This window comes from Balaenoptera borealis (assembly GCF_965194805.1).
Source record: "Balaenoptera borealis genome assembly, chromosome: X".
Classification (NCBI taxonomy): Eukaryota; Metazoa; Chordata; class Mammalia; order Artiodactyla; family Balaenopteridae; genus Balaenoptera; species Balaenoptera borealis.
The window spans coordinates 45,081,401-45,100,013 of record NC_138881.1 but is presented as its reverse complement, the minus strand read 5'-3'; the positions used below and the strand labels follow the sequence as shown (position 1 = coordinate 45,100,013).

The following is an 18,613-nucleotide window of genomic DNA, read 5'->3' as shown; positions in this document are numbered from 1 at the left end:
CTAATTTCATACTTTTACATGTAGCTGTCCAGTTTTCCCAGCACCACTTATTGAAAAGACTGTCTTTTCTCCACTGTATATGCTTGCCTCCTTTATCAAAGATAAGGAGAGAATATGTGTGTGGGTTTATCTCTGGGCTTTCTATCCTGTTGCATTGATCTATATTTCTGTTTTCGTGCCAGTACCATACTGTCTTGATTACTGTAGCTTTGTAGTATAGTCTGAAGTCAGGGAGCCTGATTCCTCCAGCTCCATTTTTCGTTCTGAAGATTGCTTTGGCTATTCGGGGTCTTCTGTATTTCCACACAAATTGTGAAATTTTTTGTTCTACTTCTCTGAAAAATGCCATTGGTAGTTTGATAGGGATTGCATTGAATATTTAGATTGCTTTGGGTAGTGGACTCATTTTCACAATGTTGATTCTTCCAATCCAAGAACATGGTATATCTCTCCATCTATTTGTATCATCTTTAATTTCTTTCATCAGTGTCTTATAATTTTCTGCATACAGGTCTTTTGTCTCCTTAGGCAGGTTTATTCCTAGATATTTTATTCTTTTTGTTGCAGTGGTAAATGGGAGTGTTTTCTTAATTTCAATTTCAGATTTTTCATCATTAGTGTATAGGAATGCCAGAGATTTCTGTGCATTAATTTTGTATCCTGCTACTTTACCAAATTCATTGATTAGCTCTAGTAGTTTTCTGGTAGCATCTTCAGGACTCTCTATGTTTAGTATCATGTCACCTGCAAACAGTGACAGCTTTATTTCTTCTTTTCTGATTTGGATTCCTTTTATTTCTTTTTCTTCTCTGATTGCTGTAGCTAAAACTTCCAAAACTATGTTGAATAATAGTGGTGAGAGTGGGCAACCTTGTCTTGTTCCTGATCTTAGTGGAAATGGTTTCAGTTTTTCACCATTGAGGACGATGTTGGCTGTGTGTTTGTCATATATGGCCTTTATTATGTTGAGGTAAGTTCCTCTATGCCTACTTTCTGCAGGGCTTTTATCATAAATGGGTGTTGAATTTTGTCGAAAGCTTTCTCTGCATCTATTGAGATGATCATATGGTTTTTCTCCTTCAATTTGTTAATATGGTGTATCACACTGATTGATTTGCGTATATTGAAGAATCCTTGCATTCCTGGGATAAACCCCACTTGATCATGGTGTATGATCCTTTTAATGTGCTGTTGGATTCTGTTTGCTAGTATTTTGTTGAGGATTTTTGCATCTATATTCATCAGTGATATTGGCCTGTAGTTTTCTTTCTGTGTGACATCTTTGTCTGGGTTTGGTATCAGAGTGATGGTGGCCTCATAGAATGAGTTTGGGAGTGTTCCTCCCTCTGCAATATTTCGGAAGAGGTTGAGAAGGATAGGTGTTAGCTCTTCTCTAAATGCTTGATAGAATTCGCCTGTGAAGCCATCTGCTCCTGCGCTTTTGTTTGTTGGAAGATTTTTAATCACACTTTCAATTTCAGCGCTTGTGATTGGTCTGTTCATATTTTCTATTTCTTCCTGATTCAGTCTCAGAAGGTTTTGCATTTCTAAGAATTCGTCCATTTATTCCAGGTTGTCCATTTTATTGACATAGAGTTTCTAGTAGTAATCTCTCATGATCCTTTGTATTTCTGCAGTGTCAGTTGTTACTTCTCCTTTTTCATTTCTAATTCTGTTGATTTGAGTCTTCTCCCTTTTTTTCTTGATGGGTCTTGCTAATGGTTTATCAATTTTGTTTATCTTCTCAAAGAACCAGCTTTCAGTTTTATTGATCTTTGCTATCATTTCCTTCATTTCTTTTTCATTTATTTCTGATTTGATCTTTATGATTTCTTTCCTTCTGCTAACTCTGGGGGTTTTTTGTTCTTCTTTCTCTAATTGTTTTAGGTGTAAGGTTAGGTTGTTTATTTGATATGTTTCTTGTTTTTAAGGTAGGCTTGTATAGCTCTAAAATTCCCTCTTAGAACTGCTTTTCCTGCATCCCATAGGTTTTGGGTCGTTGTGTTTTCATTGTCATTTGTTTCTAGGTATTTTTTGATTTCCTCTTTGATTTCTTCAGTGATCTCTTGGTTATTAAGTAGTGTGTTGTTTAGCCTCCATGTGTTTGTATTTCTTACAGATTTTTTCCTGTAATTGATATCTAGTCTCATAGCGTTGTGGTCAGAAAAGATGCTTTATACGATTTCAATTTTCTTAAATTTACCTAGGCTTGATTTGTGACCCAAGATATGACCTGTCCTGGAGAATGTTCCATGAGCACTTGAGAAGAAAGTGTATTCTGTTGTTTTTGGATGGAAGGTCCTATCAATATCAATTAAGTCCATCTTGTTTAATGTATCAATTAAAGCTTGTGTTTCCTTATTTATTTTCATTTTGCATGATCTGTCCATTGGTGAAAGTGGGGTGTTAAAGTCCCCTATTATGATTGTGTTACTGTCGATTTCCCCTTTTATGGCTGTTAGTATTTGCCTTATGTAGTGAGGTGCTCCTATGTTGGGTGCATAAATATTTACAATTTTTATATCTTCTTCTTGGATTGATCCCTAGATCATTATGTAGTGTCCTTCTTTGTCTCTTGTAATAGTCTTTATTTTAAAGTCTATTTTGTCTGATATGAGAATTGCTACTCCAGCTTTCTTTTGATTTCCATTTGCGTGGAATATCTTTTTCCATCCCCTCACTTTCAGTCTGTTTGTGTCCCTAGTTCTGAAATGGGTCTCTTGTAGACAGCCTATATATGGGTCTTGTTTTTGTATCCATTCAGCCAGTCTGTCTTTTGGTGGGAGCATTTCATCCATTTACCTTTAAGGTAATTATCGATATTTGTGTTCCTATTCCCATTTTCTTAATTGTTTTTGGTTTGTTATTGTAGGTCTTTTCCTTCTCTTGTGTTTCTTGCCTAGAGAAGTTCCTTTAGCATTTGTTGTAGAGCTGGTTTGGTGGTGCTGAATTCTCTTAGCTTTTGCTTGTCTGTAAAGCTTTTAATTTCTCCATCAAATCTGAATGAGATCCTTCCTCGGTAGAGTAATCTTGGTTGTAGGTTTTTCTCCTTCATCACTTTAAATATGTCCTGCCACTCCCTTCTGGCTTGCAGAGTTTCTGCTGAAAGATCAGCTGTTAACCTTATGGGGATTCCCTTATGTGTTACTTGTTGTTTTTCCCTTGCTGCTTTTAATATTTGTTCTTTGTATTTAATTTTTAATAGTTTGATTAATATGTGTCTTGGCGTGTTTCTCCTTGGATTTATCCTGTATGGGACTCTCTGTGCTTCCTGGACTTGATTAACTATTTCCTTTCCCATATTAGGGAAGTTTTCAACTATAATCTCTTCAAATATTGTCTCAGTCCCTTTCTTTTTCTCTTCTTCTTCTGGGACCCCTGTAATTCGAATGTTGGTGCATTTAATGTTGTCCCAGAGGTCTCTGAGACTGTCCTCAATTCTTTTCATTCTTTTTGTTTTTTTCTGCTCTGCAGTAGCTATTTCCACTATTTTATCTTCCAGGTCACTTATCCGTTCTTCTGCCTCAGTTATTCTGCTGTTCATCCCTTCTAGAGAATTTTTAATTTCATTTATCGTGTTGTTCATCTCTATTTGTTTGCTCTTTAGTTCTTTTAGGTCCTTTGTTAAACGTTTCTTGTATTTTCTCCATTCTATTTCCAAGATTTTGGATCATCTTTACTATCATTATTCTGAATTCATTTTCAGGTAGACTGCCTATTTCCTCTTCATTTGTTAGGTTTGGTGGGTTTTTGCCTTGCTCCTTCATCTGCTGTGTGTTTCTGTGTCTTCTCATTTTGCTTAACTTACTGTGTTTGGGGTCTCCTTTTCGCAGGCTGCAAGTTTGTAGTTTCCGTTGTTTTTGGTGTCTGTCCCCAGTGGCTATGGTTGGTTCAGTGGGTTGTGTAGGCTTCCTGCTGGAGGGAACCAGTGCCTGTGTTCTGGTGGATGAGGCTGGATCTTGTCTTTCTGGTGGGCAGGTCCACATCTGGTGGTGTGTTTTGGGGTGTCTATGGCCTTATTATGATTTTAGGCAGCCTGTGTGCTAATGGATGGGGTTGTGTTCCTGTCTTGCTAGTTGTTTGTCATAGGGTGTCCTGCACTGTAGCTTGCTGGTCATTGAGTGGAGCTGGGTCTTGGCGTTGAAATGGATATCTCTGGGAGATTTTCGCCATTTGATATTACCTGGAGCTGGGAGGTCTCTTGTGGACCAGTGTCCTGAACTTGGCTCTCCCACCTCAATGGCACAGCCCTGACACCTGACTGGAGCACCAACAGCCTGTCCTCCACATGGCTCAGAATAAAAGGAAGAAAAAAAAAGAAAGAAAGAAAGAAGAAGATAAAATAAAATAAAGTAAAATAAAATAAAATAAAGTTACTAAAATAAAAAATAATTATTAAGAAAAAAAATTTTTTAAGTAATAAAAAAAAAGCGGACAGACAGAACCCTAGGACAAATGGTAAAAGCAAAGCTATACAGACAAAATCACACACAGAAGCATGCACATACACACTCACAAGAAGAGGAAAAGGGGAAATATATATATATATATCATTGCTCCCAAAGTCCACCACCTCAATTTGGGATGATTCGTTGTCTATTCAGGTATTCCACAGATGTAGGGTACATCAAGTTGACTGTGGAGATTTAATCCACTGCTCCTGAGGCTGCTGGGAGAGATTTCCCTTTCTCTTCTTTGTTCGCACAGCTCCTGGGGTTCAGCTTTGCATTTGGCCGTGCCTCTGCATGTAGGTCGCCTGAGGGCGTCTGTTCTTCGTTCAGACAGGATAGGGTTAAAGGAGCAGCTGCTTCGGGGGCTCTGGCTCACTCAGGCCGTAGGGAGGGAGGGGTACGGAGTGCGGGGCGAGCCTCCGGCGGCAGAGGCCAGCGTGACGTTGCACCAGCCTGAGGTGCGCCCTGTGTTCTCCTAGGGAAGTTGTCCCTGGATCACGGGACGCTGGCAATGGCGGGCTCCACAGGCTCCTGGGAGGGGAGGTGTGGATAGTGACCTGTGCTTGCACACAGGCTTCTTGGTGGCTGCAGCAGCAGCCTTAGTGTCCCATGCCCGTCTCTGGGGTCCTCACTGACAGCCGCGGCTCGCGCCCGTCCCTGGAGCTCCTTTAAGCGGCACTCTTAATCCCCTCTCCTCGCGCACCAGGAAACAAAGAGGCAAGAAAAAGTCTCTTGTCTCTTCGGCAGCTCCAGACTTTTTCCTGGACTCCCTCCCCGCTAGCTGTGGTGCACTAGCCCCCTTCAGGCTGTGTTCATGCAGCTAACCCCAGTCCTCTCCCTGGGATCTGACCTCCGAAGCCCGAGCCTCAGCTCCCAGCCCCCACCCGTCCCATCAGGTGAGCAGAGAAGCCTCTTGGGCTGGTGAGTGCTGGTCTGCATGGATCCTCTGTGCGGGAATCTCTCCGCTTTGCCCTCTGCACCCCTGTTGCTGTGCTCTCCTCCGTGGCTCCGAAGCTTCGCTCCTCCACCACCCACAGTCTCCCCCCGTGAAGGGGCTTCCTAGTGTGTGGAAACCTTTCCTCCTTCATAGCTCCCTCCCACTGGTGCAGGTCCCGTCCCTATTCTTTGTCTCTGTTTTTTCTTTTTTCTTTTGCCCTACCCAGGTACGTGGGGAGTTTCTTGCCTTTTGGGAGGTATGAGGTCTTCTGCCACCATTCAGTAGGTGTTCTGTAGGAGTTGTTCCACATGTAGATGTATTTCTGATGTATTTGTAGGGAGGAAGGTGATCTCCATGTCTTACTCTTCGGCCATCTTGAAGCTCCTCCCTGCGCCAGGTCTTAGTTGCAGCAGGCGGGCTCCTTTAGTTGCGGTTCACAGGCTCCTTAGTTGCAGAACGTGGGCACCTTAGTTGCGGTTTGCCAGCTCCTTACTTGTGGCTCCAGGGCTCCTTAGTTGCAGCTTGCTGGCTCCTTAGTTGTGGCACGTTGGCTCCTTAGTTGCGGCATGCATGTGGGGTCTAGTTCCCTGGCCAGGGATCAAACCCAGACCCTCTGCATTGGGAGCATGGAATCTTAACCACTGCACCACCAGGGAAGTCCCTGTAATTATTAATTATTGGTTTGGTGAGGGATTTTCAATAGAAACCTGGACATCTTGGGTATTATGGTATGAGATTCCAGATTTTATTTAAATCTTGAACTTCAGTAGTTTGCTGCCTCATTACTGACAGCTTGGTGTCGATGTTTAGGTTTTCCATTTGGCTTTGAGGAGGTGGGCATGGACTAAATGGTTTTCCCTTTGTCGTGTGTGTGTGTGTGTGTGTGTGTGTGTGTGTGTGTGTGTGTGTGTGCATGGTGTTTGGCTGGAATACGGCTGCTTATTGTCAAAAAGTTTTCTGTCAAGCGGTGTGATGAATTGGGCTATTGGGATTGACATGTATACACTGATGTGTATAAAATTGATGACTAATTAGAACCTGTTGTATAAAAAAATAAATAAAATAAAATTCAAATATTAAAAAAAAAACAGAAAACAAACAAACAAAAAAAACTTTTCTGTCTTACTAAGCTGACTTTTTCCTTCTCCTTTGTCTTCCCCAGTGCCCAGAACAGGATATATAAGCCAAAAAGAAAACCTAAGGAACCCACCACCATGTTGATCATTGGCTTCTGAGAACCCTAATCAGCTTGCTACTTTCTTCTCTTAAATTTTCAGAATCCTCAGGTATATTTTATATGTAACTTCCAGCATTTTTAGTTGTATTTAGTGAGAGGAATAGGGAAATATACATTGACTTCCAGAAGTGGAAGTCTTTGTCCTGAAAATTTTTTAAAACTTTCTGAAGTGTTTAAGTTTTTCAAAATGGGTGGGAGGGGGCAGATACTAACTAGGAGGAGGTGAATCAAACTTTGTGGCAGCAATTCTATTTTCCTGGATAGTCAAATCAACACATCAGCTAGCAGTATGGTTTCTTAAAGGAAATGTTCTCTTACATCTTCTCATACCTAGAAAAGCACTAAAATCATTAATGGAGACATCTGCTCCTCATGACTAGCAGCAACCTTCTACTGAGATGTGTGCTTGACTGCATGTACCCCCTTCATCAGATCATATATATACTGACCTCCCCCCGCACCTGTTTGGAGCAGTTCCTTAGAGAAATCTGTGAGGGTGTCTCCCGGCCTACAGTCCTCAGTAAGTCCCCAAATTCAAATTGAATTCACAGTTCTCACATTGTGCTTTTTTTTTTCAGCCAATAGCCATTTCCAAAGGAAAAATTATGCTCAAACAACAGATGGCTAAGAAAATTAGAGTGATTCACAAAATAACAGGGAAATATAGAGTGGAGAATCAAAGAGCTTGTTCCAGCAGGATGGAAATCTTTAAAAGGTTATTAAGAAAAGGGATGAATAAATTGGACATTGACGAGGTTAAAGTAAAGGTCTTAATGTGACACTACCAGTGGTTGACATTGATGAGGTTAAAGTAAAGGTCTTAATGTGACACTACCAGTGGTTGATTGGACAGATGGGAACCCCTGATGGTCCCCCAACATTGAAGGGCCCTAAACAAATATGCTTTATTTACCCTACTTTATAGGAATTTTAAAAGCTGGAAGGCAAGTATGATAATGAGAAACCTGACCTCAAATCAGCTCAGACAGGGCTTCCCTGGTGGTGCAGTGGTTAAGAATCCGCCTACCAATGCAGGGGACACAGGTTCAAGCCCTGGTCCGGGAAGATCCCACACTCAGTGGAGCAACTGAGCCCGTGCACCACAACTACTGAGCCTGTGCGCCTAGAGCCCGCCTGTGCTCTGCAACAAGGGAAGCCACCACAATGAGAAGCCCGCGCACCACAACAAAGAGTAACCCCCACTCGCCGCAACTAGGGAAAGCCTGCGCGCAGCAACAAAGACCCAACACAGCCAAAAATAAAATTAATTAATTAATTAATTTTAAAAATATCAGCTCAGACAGTGGTCCCACAAATTAATCATGATTAGGATTAGTGAAAGAGTCAGGGACCGAAGACCCTATGTGCACGTGTGGGTAAAATGGATAAGTGGCTAAGATAGGACCCCAGTGTTCTGTGATTCCAAACTCATTGCAGTTAGATTGAGAGGATGTGTGGATGCAATGGTCGATGGGATTAAGGTGGCAGTTTGGATGAAAATTGGAATGCTTGAATAGACTTTATGTGAAGTCATGTCTTCTTTACCTGAATGTATTATTGGAATGGAAATTATGTCTGAAAGGGGAACACTTTCACTACCTAATATTGTAAAACAGAAGGCATGTTAAACTTATCCTTCAGCCAGTGTTAATTGGACATGCTAATTAGGAATCTCTAGAATCATCCACATTTGTACAGTTTAACCTGAAACATTATACTGTTTCAAGTACAGTACAATTTTATACAATACCTGGTGGACAAAAAGAGATTACCACTTTAATTAATGGCATGTTAGAAGCTGGAGAGCTGTACTGACAAATTCTCTGTAGTTTAGCCCCATGTGGACCACAGACTGGAGTTTATGGCAAAAGCCTGTGAGAGCCACACAGAGGCGACCACTGGTTTTTTAGACCAGAAAATTTCCAGATGCGGTGGTAAGATATAAGCAACTTGTGAAACAATTACTAGCTTGCTATTGGACATTAATAGAAACTGCCCTTATGACTGACTGAAGGACATAAATAATCTTGAAACCTGAAATACCCATAATGTCTTGGGTGATGTTGGAGAAACACTCCAATAAGGAATGCAGTGTGCAGAAGAGATCCATAATAAAATGGAAATGGTTTATACAAGAGCATGCTACCAGAGGAATGCAAGGAGGTACCCATCATATTCAAAAGCAGGTAACTTTTTTTCCTGAGAGCTGACTTTGGAACAACCTGAGGAACTACCATATCCTACTTCACCTGGGAAATACCCTATGAACAGTTTTCTATTAACCAACAAAGAGCTGCTTGGTTTATGGATGGCAGTTCCAAAGTGAACAGACAGAATCCTATTTAGAAGCTTGCTGCATTACAACCGATTGAAGCAGATAAAACAAGTCAGCTCAGTGGGTTGAATTGCATGCTGTTTTCCCCCATGCTTGGGTTTTACCAACTCATGAGTGGTAGCTAATGGCTTGGTTACATGGTCAGGCAGATGGACAATGAAAAACCGGACTATTGGGGAGGCCCAACTTGGAGGCAGCTGGCAGGTTCCCAGGCGGGAGTTGTGAGGCGTGGCCAGGTGGAGGAGGCGCCTGGCAGGGCATGGGGCTCCCCGGCGGGTGGGAGGGACCGAGCAAGGGGCACCAGCTGAAAAAAAAAGGAATAAATGAAAAAGAAAACTGGACTATTAAAGGGACGCCCATGTGAGGCACAGCAGTATGGAAATAACTATAGGAATTTAAGGGGTGAATTAAAGTATCAATAGTATAATGGCTTTTCTGAGTTCTGTGAGTCCATATAGAGAATTACTGAACCTGAGGATCATCTTAGGGACCCGCAGACTGCAGTATGATTTGCCAGTGAAACCAATTGGGTCTGGAGATTTTTTTTTTTTTGACAGTTTTTCAACTTCGAGTTCAACTTTTTAATTGATGAAGATCTATTCAGGTTATGTATTTATTCTTGGGTGACCTTCACTAATTGGGGTCTTTCAAGGAATTGTTCCATTTCATCTAAGTTGCCAAATGTATATTTGTAGAGTTATTCCTAGTAATCTCTTCTTGTCCTTTTAATTTCTGTGGGATCTGTACTCTTTCATTCCTGATATTGATAATTTAGGTTTGCTGGCTTTCTTGCTTGCTCTTTTTCTTTCTTTTTTTTTTTTCTTGCTTTCTTTCCCCTTTCTCCTTTTTTGTCAGTCTGACTAGAAGTCTATAAATTTTATTGATTTTATTGATTTTTTTCAAAGAACCAACTTTTGGCTTCATTGATTTTCTCTATTTTCCCGTTATTCTTTTATAAGAATAAAAGACAAACATTTTTTAATGTCTTTATTGGAATATAATTGCTTTACAATGTTGTATTAGTTTCTGCTGTATAACAAAGTGAATCAGCTATATTATAATACAGACATTTAATGCTATAAATTTATCTCTAAGCATTGATTTATCTGATTCCTGCCAATTTTTATATGCATAATTTTCATTTTCATTTGGTTCAAAATATTTTATAATTTCTCTTGAGACTTGCTCTTTGATCCACGAAATATTTAGAAGTGTACTGTATAATTTCAAAGTGTTTGGAAGATTTCTCTTAATTTCTTAACTTTCTCTTATTGATCTCTGGTTGAATTACTTTAAGGTCAGAGAACATTCTTTGTATAATTTCAATTATCTTACATTTGGTAAGATTTGTTTTATGATCCAGAATATGGTCTATCTTAGTGAAACTCCCATAAGCACTTGAATAGAATGTGTATTCTGCTGTATTATGTGGAAGATTCCATACATGTCAACTTGATTCAGTTGGTAGGTGATGAAATAAAAATTCATATTCTAAGGCAAGTCAAGGAAAATTTAGACATAAAAACTTTTCTCTGACCTTTGGCCTTCTCTCTCCCCTCTACTATGTGTTGTGTATCTCCATTATGCATCAACCAGACCTCCCCATTGGCAGAAATACCTGCTCAACCATATAGAGCAACATTCTCCTAGCAACACAAGATAACTCCTTAGGAGATAACCTTCTTTTTTTTTTTTAATTAATTAATTTATTTATTTATGGCTGTGTTGTGTCTTCGTTTCTGTGAGAGGGCTTTCTCTAGTTGTGGCAAGTGGGGGTCAGTCTTCATCGCGGTGCGCGGGCCTCTCACTATCGCGGCCTCTCTTGTTGCGGAGCACAGGCTCCAGACGCGCAGACTCAGTAATTGTGGCTCATGGGCCCAGTTGCTCCGCGGCATGTGGGATCTTCCCAGACCAGGGCTCGAACCCGTGTCCCCTGCATTGGCAGGCGGACTCCCAACCACTGCGCCACCAGGGAAGCCCAACCTTCTTTCTTAATCTTGTAAGGGGACATGATTACCCATGACTCACTCGTTTTGTATGCTTAGATCTGGATTGGGTAAACTGTCAACAATATGCCATTTAATATACAACTTTCTGTCTCAAAAAACTTACATAACTGTGCTTTGACCTTTAATGGGCGGAACAGTTCTCATAGCTTTCTGAGACGCTGTTCCCGGGTTATAATCCTCAATTTGGCTTGAACAAAATTTTTCATTTCTTTCTTAGATCAACTGATTATAATTTTTTTCATTGACAAAGGTGTGGTTCAGTTCTTCTATATCCTTAATGCTTTTCATTACACTAGTTCTAGATATTACTGAGAAAGTGTTAAAGTCTCCAACTTAATTGTAGATTTCTTCATTAATCCTTTCAGCTATGTCTGATTTTGCTTATGTATTTTTTTAACATCTTTATTGGAGTATAATTGCTTTACAATGGTGTGTTAGTTTCTGCTGTATAACAAAGTGAATCAGCTATACATATACATATATCCCCATATCTCCTCCCTCTTGCATCTCCCTCTCACCCTCCCTATCCCACCCCTCTAGGTGGTCACAAAGCACCAAGCTGATCTCCCTGTGCTATGTAGCTGCTTCTCACTATCTATCTATTTTATATATGGTAGTGTATATATGTCCATACCACTCTCTCACTTTGCCCCAGCTTACCCTTCCCCTTCCCTATGTCCACAAGTCCATTCTCTACATCTGGGTCTTTATTCCTGTCCTGCCCCTAGGTTCTTCAGAACCATTTTTTTTTAGATTCCATATATTTGGGTGTTGTGCAAGATAGAGTTAACATACCAGGTCTGAGGCTTCTATCCTTAGAAAGGCCTGATTACAAATTGGGCCCTTGTCTGAGATCTGGTAACTTGTACTTATAGAAGATCCCCACCATTCTTTAACTAATAAAAGTGGTTTACTGAGCCTAAATTGTTTGTGCAAACAATTTATTTTATGCTAAATAGCTGCATTTCTTCTGGGAGTCGGGATCTTGGTACATCATGCTAGGCAGAGAGTGCCTACTTGACCAGCTCCCAATAAAAACCATGGGCACTGAGTCTCTAATGAGCTTCCCTGTGTCAACTGAAAAAAAATGCACGATGTGAGAGTTGTGAGTTAAGTTTTATTCAGGGACTTTCTGAGGACTGTAGCCCAGGAGACAGCCTCTCAGATAGCTCTGAGGAACTGCTCCAAAGAGGTAAGGGAGGAGCCTGGATATATGTGAATTTTTTTGCTAGGAAACACATGTAGTCAAACATTTAAAGACTACCGCTACTCAAAAAGAACAGACATCTTAGTTAATGATTTTTTTTAATTTTTTAAATTAATAAACTTTATTTTTTAGAGCAAGTTTAGGTTCACAGGAAAATTGAACAGAAAGTACAGAGAGTTCCCCTAAACCCCCTGTCGCCACACATGCACAGCACCTCCCCCATTAGCAACACCCTGCCCCAGAGGGGCACATTTGTGAATTGATGAATCTACCTTGATATATCATTATTACCCAAAGTCCACAGTTTACATTAGGGTTCACCTTTTGTATTGTACATTCTATGGGGTTTGACAAACATATAATGACATGTATCCACCATTGTAGTATCATGTGGAATAGTTTAGCTGCCCTAAAAGTCCTCTGGCTCCAACTATTCATCCCTCCCTTCCACCTAGCCTCTGGCAAACACTGATCTTGTTACTGTCTCGACAGCTTGCCTTTTCCAGAATGTCATATAGTTGGAATTATACAGTATGTAGCCTTTTCAGATTGGCTTCTTTCACTTTGTACTATGCATTTAAGGATGAAAGCCATGTCTTTTCATGGCTTGATAGTTCATTCCTTTTTAGCACTAAATAATATTTCATTATATATACCACAGTTTATTTATCCATTCACCTTAGTTAATGATTTTAATGCTTTTCTATGTATAGGAAGATGCAAAAATCTGGGATCATTGAAATCTTCCTTAGATATGCATCTTAACTATCTAGGGCCAGTATATCCAAAGCACAGAATCCTTCCTGTTTTTCTCCATCCTGAATTCCCCTCAGAGCACACTGTTGGTGGGCAACTGCTGTGGCTCATGACTTGATCCTTGTAGAACTGGAATGGTTGGCAACATTATTTTGTTTACACCTAGCAGACAACACTTCACAGTGTGTTGCCACAATTCTTTGCTAGAGTAATGTATTGTGTGACTCCCCTGGGTAGCTTGAGCTGATTTCGTCCAGACTTTGCTTCATACACTTTCCCTTTGGTGATTTTTATTTTTCACTGTAATAAATCTTAGCCATGAATACAACTACATGCTGAGTCCTGAGTCCTCCTAATGAATCATCAAAATTGGAGGTGGAGGGGGCATGGTCTTGGGGATTCCTGACACAGTAGTGACAATGGTTACAGTGTGACAATGGTAGCAATGGTAGGATTATTTGCTAGAATGACCTTGACTCACTAAAACATGGCAAAAGCCTTGTTTGAGTAATAGAAGCATGAAGAGGTAGTGCTGATGAACCTTTTGTGCCTGGGTGACTATGGTTTTACCCATGATATAAAACAGCAGCTGAGCTGTTATCTGTTATGAAAAGTAAATATTGCATATAGTATTTTAAAATAATAGGTCCAACTCCAGGAAAGTTGGCTCACTAGGTCCCTTGACTGCTTTTGCCATGCTGGATGATGGGAGGGAGGGGTGGAGACAGGGGAGCACACAACCTGGTCAAGACTTTGATTTTTGTTCTCTCCTCCAAGCAGGAGGAGAAATGGCCTACGTATTCCCAAAGGTGAGCTTTGGGTGGGCAGAAAATGTTAAAAGTTTTCATTGTTCTTCCCTCTAAGTGGAAGGGAAAACTAAATCAGTTCCCTGGACTGGAGCACAGCTTCCAAACCAGTGGAAAAAACCTTCAGCTTGGCTGCTGCACTGCTGCAGCACCCCAGCATTTCAGCCAGGATCACGCTTGGCCACTGCAATGTTAACCCTGTAAATGCTAAATCTACTGCTAGATATTTGAATAAAATCGCAATGAGACCAAAAAAATGGAATTTTAAAAATGGCTTTGTGTCTTGTGGCTATTACATGTGGATATATCATTAAATTCATTTAAAATGTTAGAGGCTTGTAATTTCATAATTTCCCACCAGAGAAAACTGGAAAAAAAACATGTTAATGGGTTACAATATCCTTACTTTTTGCCTCTGATGAGTGAATTGAAATTCAAACTCTTTGAACATTAAAAAAGAAAACAAGCCATCATAACTGATTTTTTTTGTTGTTCTTATTATGGCCTCTGGGAAAAAAGAGAAGGAAATGTCCAGTTGATGACACACTTTGGGGGGGGGGTTTAAGCAGTTTTTAGTTGCTAATCAGTTCTTGTAAAATCAGATGGCTGGCCCTTAAAGGCTGGTGATTTTTCAGCCTGATATGCATAGTTTTGAGTGGTTCAATTTGAACTCTAAGACTGATGAGATCAATAGAACTTAAGCTAGCCTCGCTCGTCACTTGGACTTGGAAGAGGGCTGTCTAGTCTTGCAGCTTCTCTCCTTTGCTGCTGGCAAAGAAAAGCCTCTGGCTTCTTTGGAACCCTATATTCACAAATCCTAATTGCCTGACCTGACTCTAAGCTGAAACCTGGTATTGCCTGCTCTATGCTGTTTCAGCCTCAGCAGGAGCTGCGCTGAACTGAATGCAGGCACAGGCTCAGTGAACAGGACTGAGACTCTGGGACTGTTGCAGATTTAAGACACCCCTCTGTGAGCCCATAAACTAAGAAAACATCATGGATGCTGCCCGGACCATCTTGGTCACTTGCAGATGCCCAAAGAAAAGGGCCTCTTTTTCTGATGGAACTATCTAAAATTGAGCTGCTGATTGACTCTATATTTCTGATGCAGAGGATAGTTGCATTCCTAATATGGGATTCCTACCAGAAGCTGCAAATTAGGAGAGGACACATCACAGGGAGTATGATGTCTCCATCCACTCCTGATAGAGCCTATTCTTGACCCTCTCTAAGTGATATCTCCCTGTTGTTGGCTTGTGTTAGAATTTCAAGATTAATTGAAATTTGCAAAAATGGACTGATAGCCTGAGTCTACTCCCTTCACCTATCTCCTGCTTCACACACTTTAGGAGGGCAGTTTAATTACTCAATGCAGCTGCCCCCAGCAAGGGATTAATATTTTTTTCCAGCCAGTTCACTAAATAAGTGATAGAGACAAAAGGGACAGGAGGTTATATAAATTCATTTTTTCAATTTTTTTAACATGTAGAAATATCTTTATTTTCTTTAGATTAAAAAAAACTTAAAGTTAGGGATATATTTTTATTTTATTTTTTCTTTCTTTTTTAAATTTTTATTTATATTGGAATATAGTTGATTAACAATGTTGTGTTAGCCTCAGGTGTACAGCAAAGTGATTCAGTTATACATATACATTGGGAGATTGGGATTGACATATACACACTGCTATATTTAAAATAGTTAACCAATAAAGACCTACTGTATAGCACAGGGAACTCTGTTCAATATTCTGTAATAACTTAAATGGGAAAAGAATTTTTCTAAATTCAGGATTTTGTACTGACCAATCCCTAAACGGGATCTGTCTTTGTAGTTAAGTTACATAATTTTTTTCTATGAAAATGCTTTTGTTTTTCTTGAATACAACCTTTCCAGACAAAAGATTTGGAGTAGAGTAAGGGATAATTTTTAAAATGTAAAGTTTTGATTAGAGAATGGGCCACACCGATTGTATATCAGTGGAGAAAACATAAAACCTGGCACCTGGAGAAAGGTGGAGAGAGGGAGCAAGGACATTAATGGTCTTGTCTGTCCAAACTGTTCCTCGAAATTTTCTGTTTCCTAAAGAAATACTCCCCATGCAGCCATTCCAAGCTGCTGTGAGCACTTTGAATGCAAACTGTCTGCTGAGGCTCCAGTCACACCTGAGGGAGCTCTGACTGTGGGACCGCAGGAGTGGCCCCAGCCCCTGGATGTTTCATGCAGAGCACCTCCAGGTGTCACCCACCCTCGGAAAGAGGATGCGCTGGGGTCCTGGACAGACAGAACTGTTTGGAACGGGCTGCCTCCAGGCAGTGCCTCTGAAACCAAGGCCTCAGATGGATTATTCAAACTGGACAGGGAGTCCTAGAGAGGCAGGTTCCTGGGTGGGAGGCCACAATGGGAGCTGTCCTGCCTGCCTGATGTATGTCCTGCTTGGGGAACCCTAACAATTGTGAACCCTTTGTTTCTAGGGATACGTGTATGCCTCGGAATTACCCTCCTTGTGTGTGAGCCCTGAATATCCCTACACGGCCTCAGCCTGGAAGACTTTCAGATCAGCTTCCGCTTAGTGACCAGAGCATGCTGTGCCTGAATTGGTGCCTCAGGCCAGCTTTTTAAAAAAAAGTTAAAGCAGAAATTTAAAAGTAGGAAGTCACCTGGTTTTCTAAGAGATCTTCATGATTAATGGGATTTGTTTTTACTGGCTAAATCCAGGGCCCCTAAAGGGCATAGCTGACATCAGTACTGTAAGCTGGTCTCACCATGCTGCATGGGGTCCTACCGTAATGACACTTTGGCAACAAGCTAAGGGGGTGGACTGCAGACAAGACAACATAGTATGTCTAAAACTGCTATCCTTAGAAAGGTCTTCTTGCAAGTTGGCCCCTGGTTGGCAACTGAGAACTTGGATTTTGGGAGGACCCCTACCATTCCCTAACTGATAAGGATGGTTCACCGTTGCTAAACTGTACAAATTATGTGGTTTATGCAAGATACCTCCTTTCCACTGTGAGTCTGAAATTTTGCTATGTACATGACCAGCCCCTAATAATTACCTTAGGCACTATAATGAGCTTTCCTGGTAGAAAACACTTTAACACATGTTGTCACAATTCACAGCTGGAGAAATGAATTCTGTGACATCACTGGAAAGAGGATTCCTGGAAGCTTGTGCCGATCTCCTGTTGTCTTTGCAATATGCACCTTTTCCCCTTGCTGATTTTGTTTTTTGTTCTTTCACTGTAATAAATCTTAGCAGTGAGTACAACTGTGTGCTGAGTTCTGTGAGTCCTAGCAAATCATCAAACCTGGGGTGGGTTTAGGGACCCCTGATACAGGGGCATACACATTAAGGATTATTATATATTCTTTGTGAGTTAACCTTTTTGTCAGTTGTAATGTCACTCTTTATCCCTGGAAATTTTCTTTGCTCTATAGTCTACTTTGTCAGGTATTAATGCACTCGCTTAAGTTTTCTTTTTATAGTGTTCGTCTGATGTATTTTTTCCATCCTTGTAATTTAATCTACCTATATCATTACATTTGAGGTGAATTTCTTATTCATATCATGTACTTGGTTCCTGTTTTCTTTTTTATTTGTAAATCCATTCATGAAATGTTTCACTCTTAATTAGTGTGTTTAGACCAATTACATTTAATGTAATTACTGATATGATTTGATTTAGGTGCATCATTTTATCATTTACTCTTTCTTCCTTCTGTTTTAATTTCTATCCTCCCATTTTCTTCCCTTCTATGGGATTATTTAAACAAGTTTTAATATTCCTTTTTAATTTCACTATTATTTTTATGACTATATCACTGTACAAACTTTTTTTAGTGACTTACCCTAGGAATTAAGATATACACACTTAACTCTTTACCAACTACTTAGAATCAGTATTTTACCACTTCACATAGAATGTATAAACCTCCTAACCACCATATAGGTCCCTTTATTCTTGCCCTCTTTATAGTATAGTTATCATATGTATTTCATCAACATATGTTGAAACCCCATCACAAACGTTTTAAATTTGCCTTCAATCTTCAAATTTGCTTTAGATAATTCAAAAGGAGAAGAATAGTCTATTATATTTAGCCAAATATATACTATTTCTGTTTCTCATCTTTCATTCCTAATGTGGTATGTTTCCTTCTGGTATCATTTCCTTTCTGTCTGAAGAATTTCTATTGCAAATCTTTTAGGTCTGCTGGCAATGCATTGTCTTTTTTTTCCCCTTTCATCTGCAAATGTCTTTTTTTCACCTTCATTTCTGAAGAATATTTTTGCTGGATGCAGAATTCTGGGTTGACAATTATTTTCTTGCAGCACATTAAAAGTTTTGAGACACTCCCTCCTGGTCTCCATTGTTTCTGATGAGAAATCCACAGTCATTTGAATCATCGTTCTCATACAGGTAATGCATCATTTTCCTCTGGTTGCTTTTGGGATTTTTCTCTGTCTTTGCTTTTTGGCAGTTTGATCTTTATATGCCTGGGTATGGGTTCTTTTGGGTCTATTCTGTTTGGGGATTGCTAAGCTTCTTGAATCTGTAGGTTTATATCTTTTGCCAAATTTGGAAAGTTTCCAGCCATTGTTATTTCAAAAATTGTTTTTCATCACTGCACTTGTTCTCCTCTCTTTCTGGAATTCTGATGACACAACTGTTAAATGTTCTGGTATTTTCCCATAGGTCCTTGACTTTCTGTTCATTTCTCTTGCAATCTCATTTTCTTTCTGTTTTTCAGATGCAATAATTTCTTTTGATCTATCTTCAAGTTTACTGACTCTTTTCTTGCCTCCACTCTACTACTGAATTCACCTATTATGATTTTTAGTTTGGTGATCACAGTTTTCACTTATAAAAA

The 18,613-nt window shown here is 40.0% G+C and overlaps 1 long non-coding RNA gene across 1 annotated transcript; it reads left to right on the top strand.

Annotated features, from left to right (window-relative positions):
- Positions 1-1,398: 1,398 nt before the first annotated feature.
- Positions 1,399-9,851, top strand: LOC309620058. Its single transcript, XR_014239407.1, has 2 exons — positions 1,399-5,347; positions 6,551-9,851. It is a non-coding gene; the product is annotated as an uncharacterized lncRNA (long non-coding RNA).
- Positions 9,852-18,613: the final 8,762 nt, after the last annotated feature.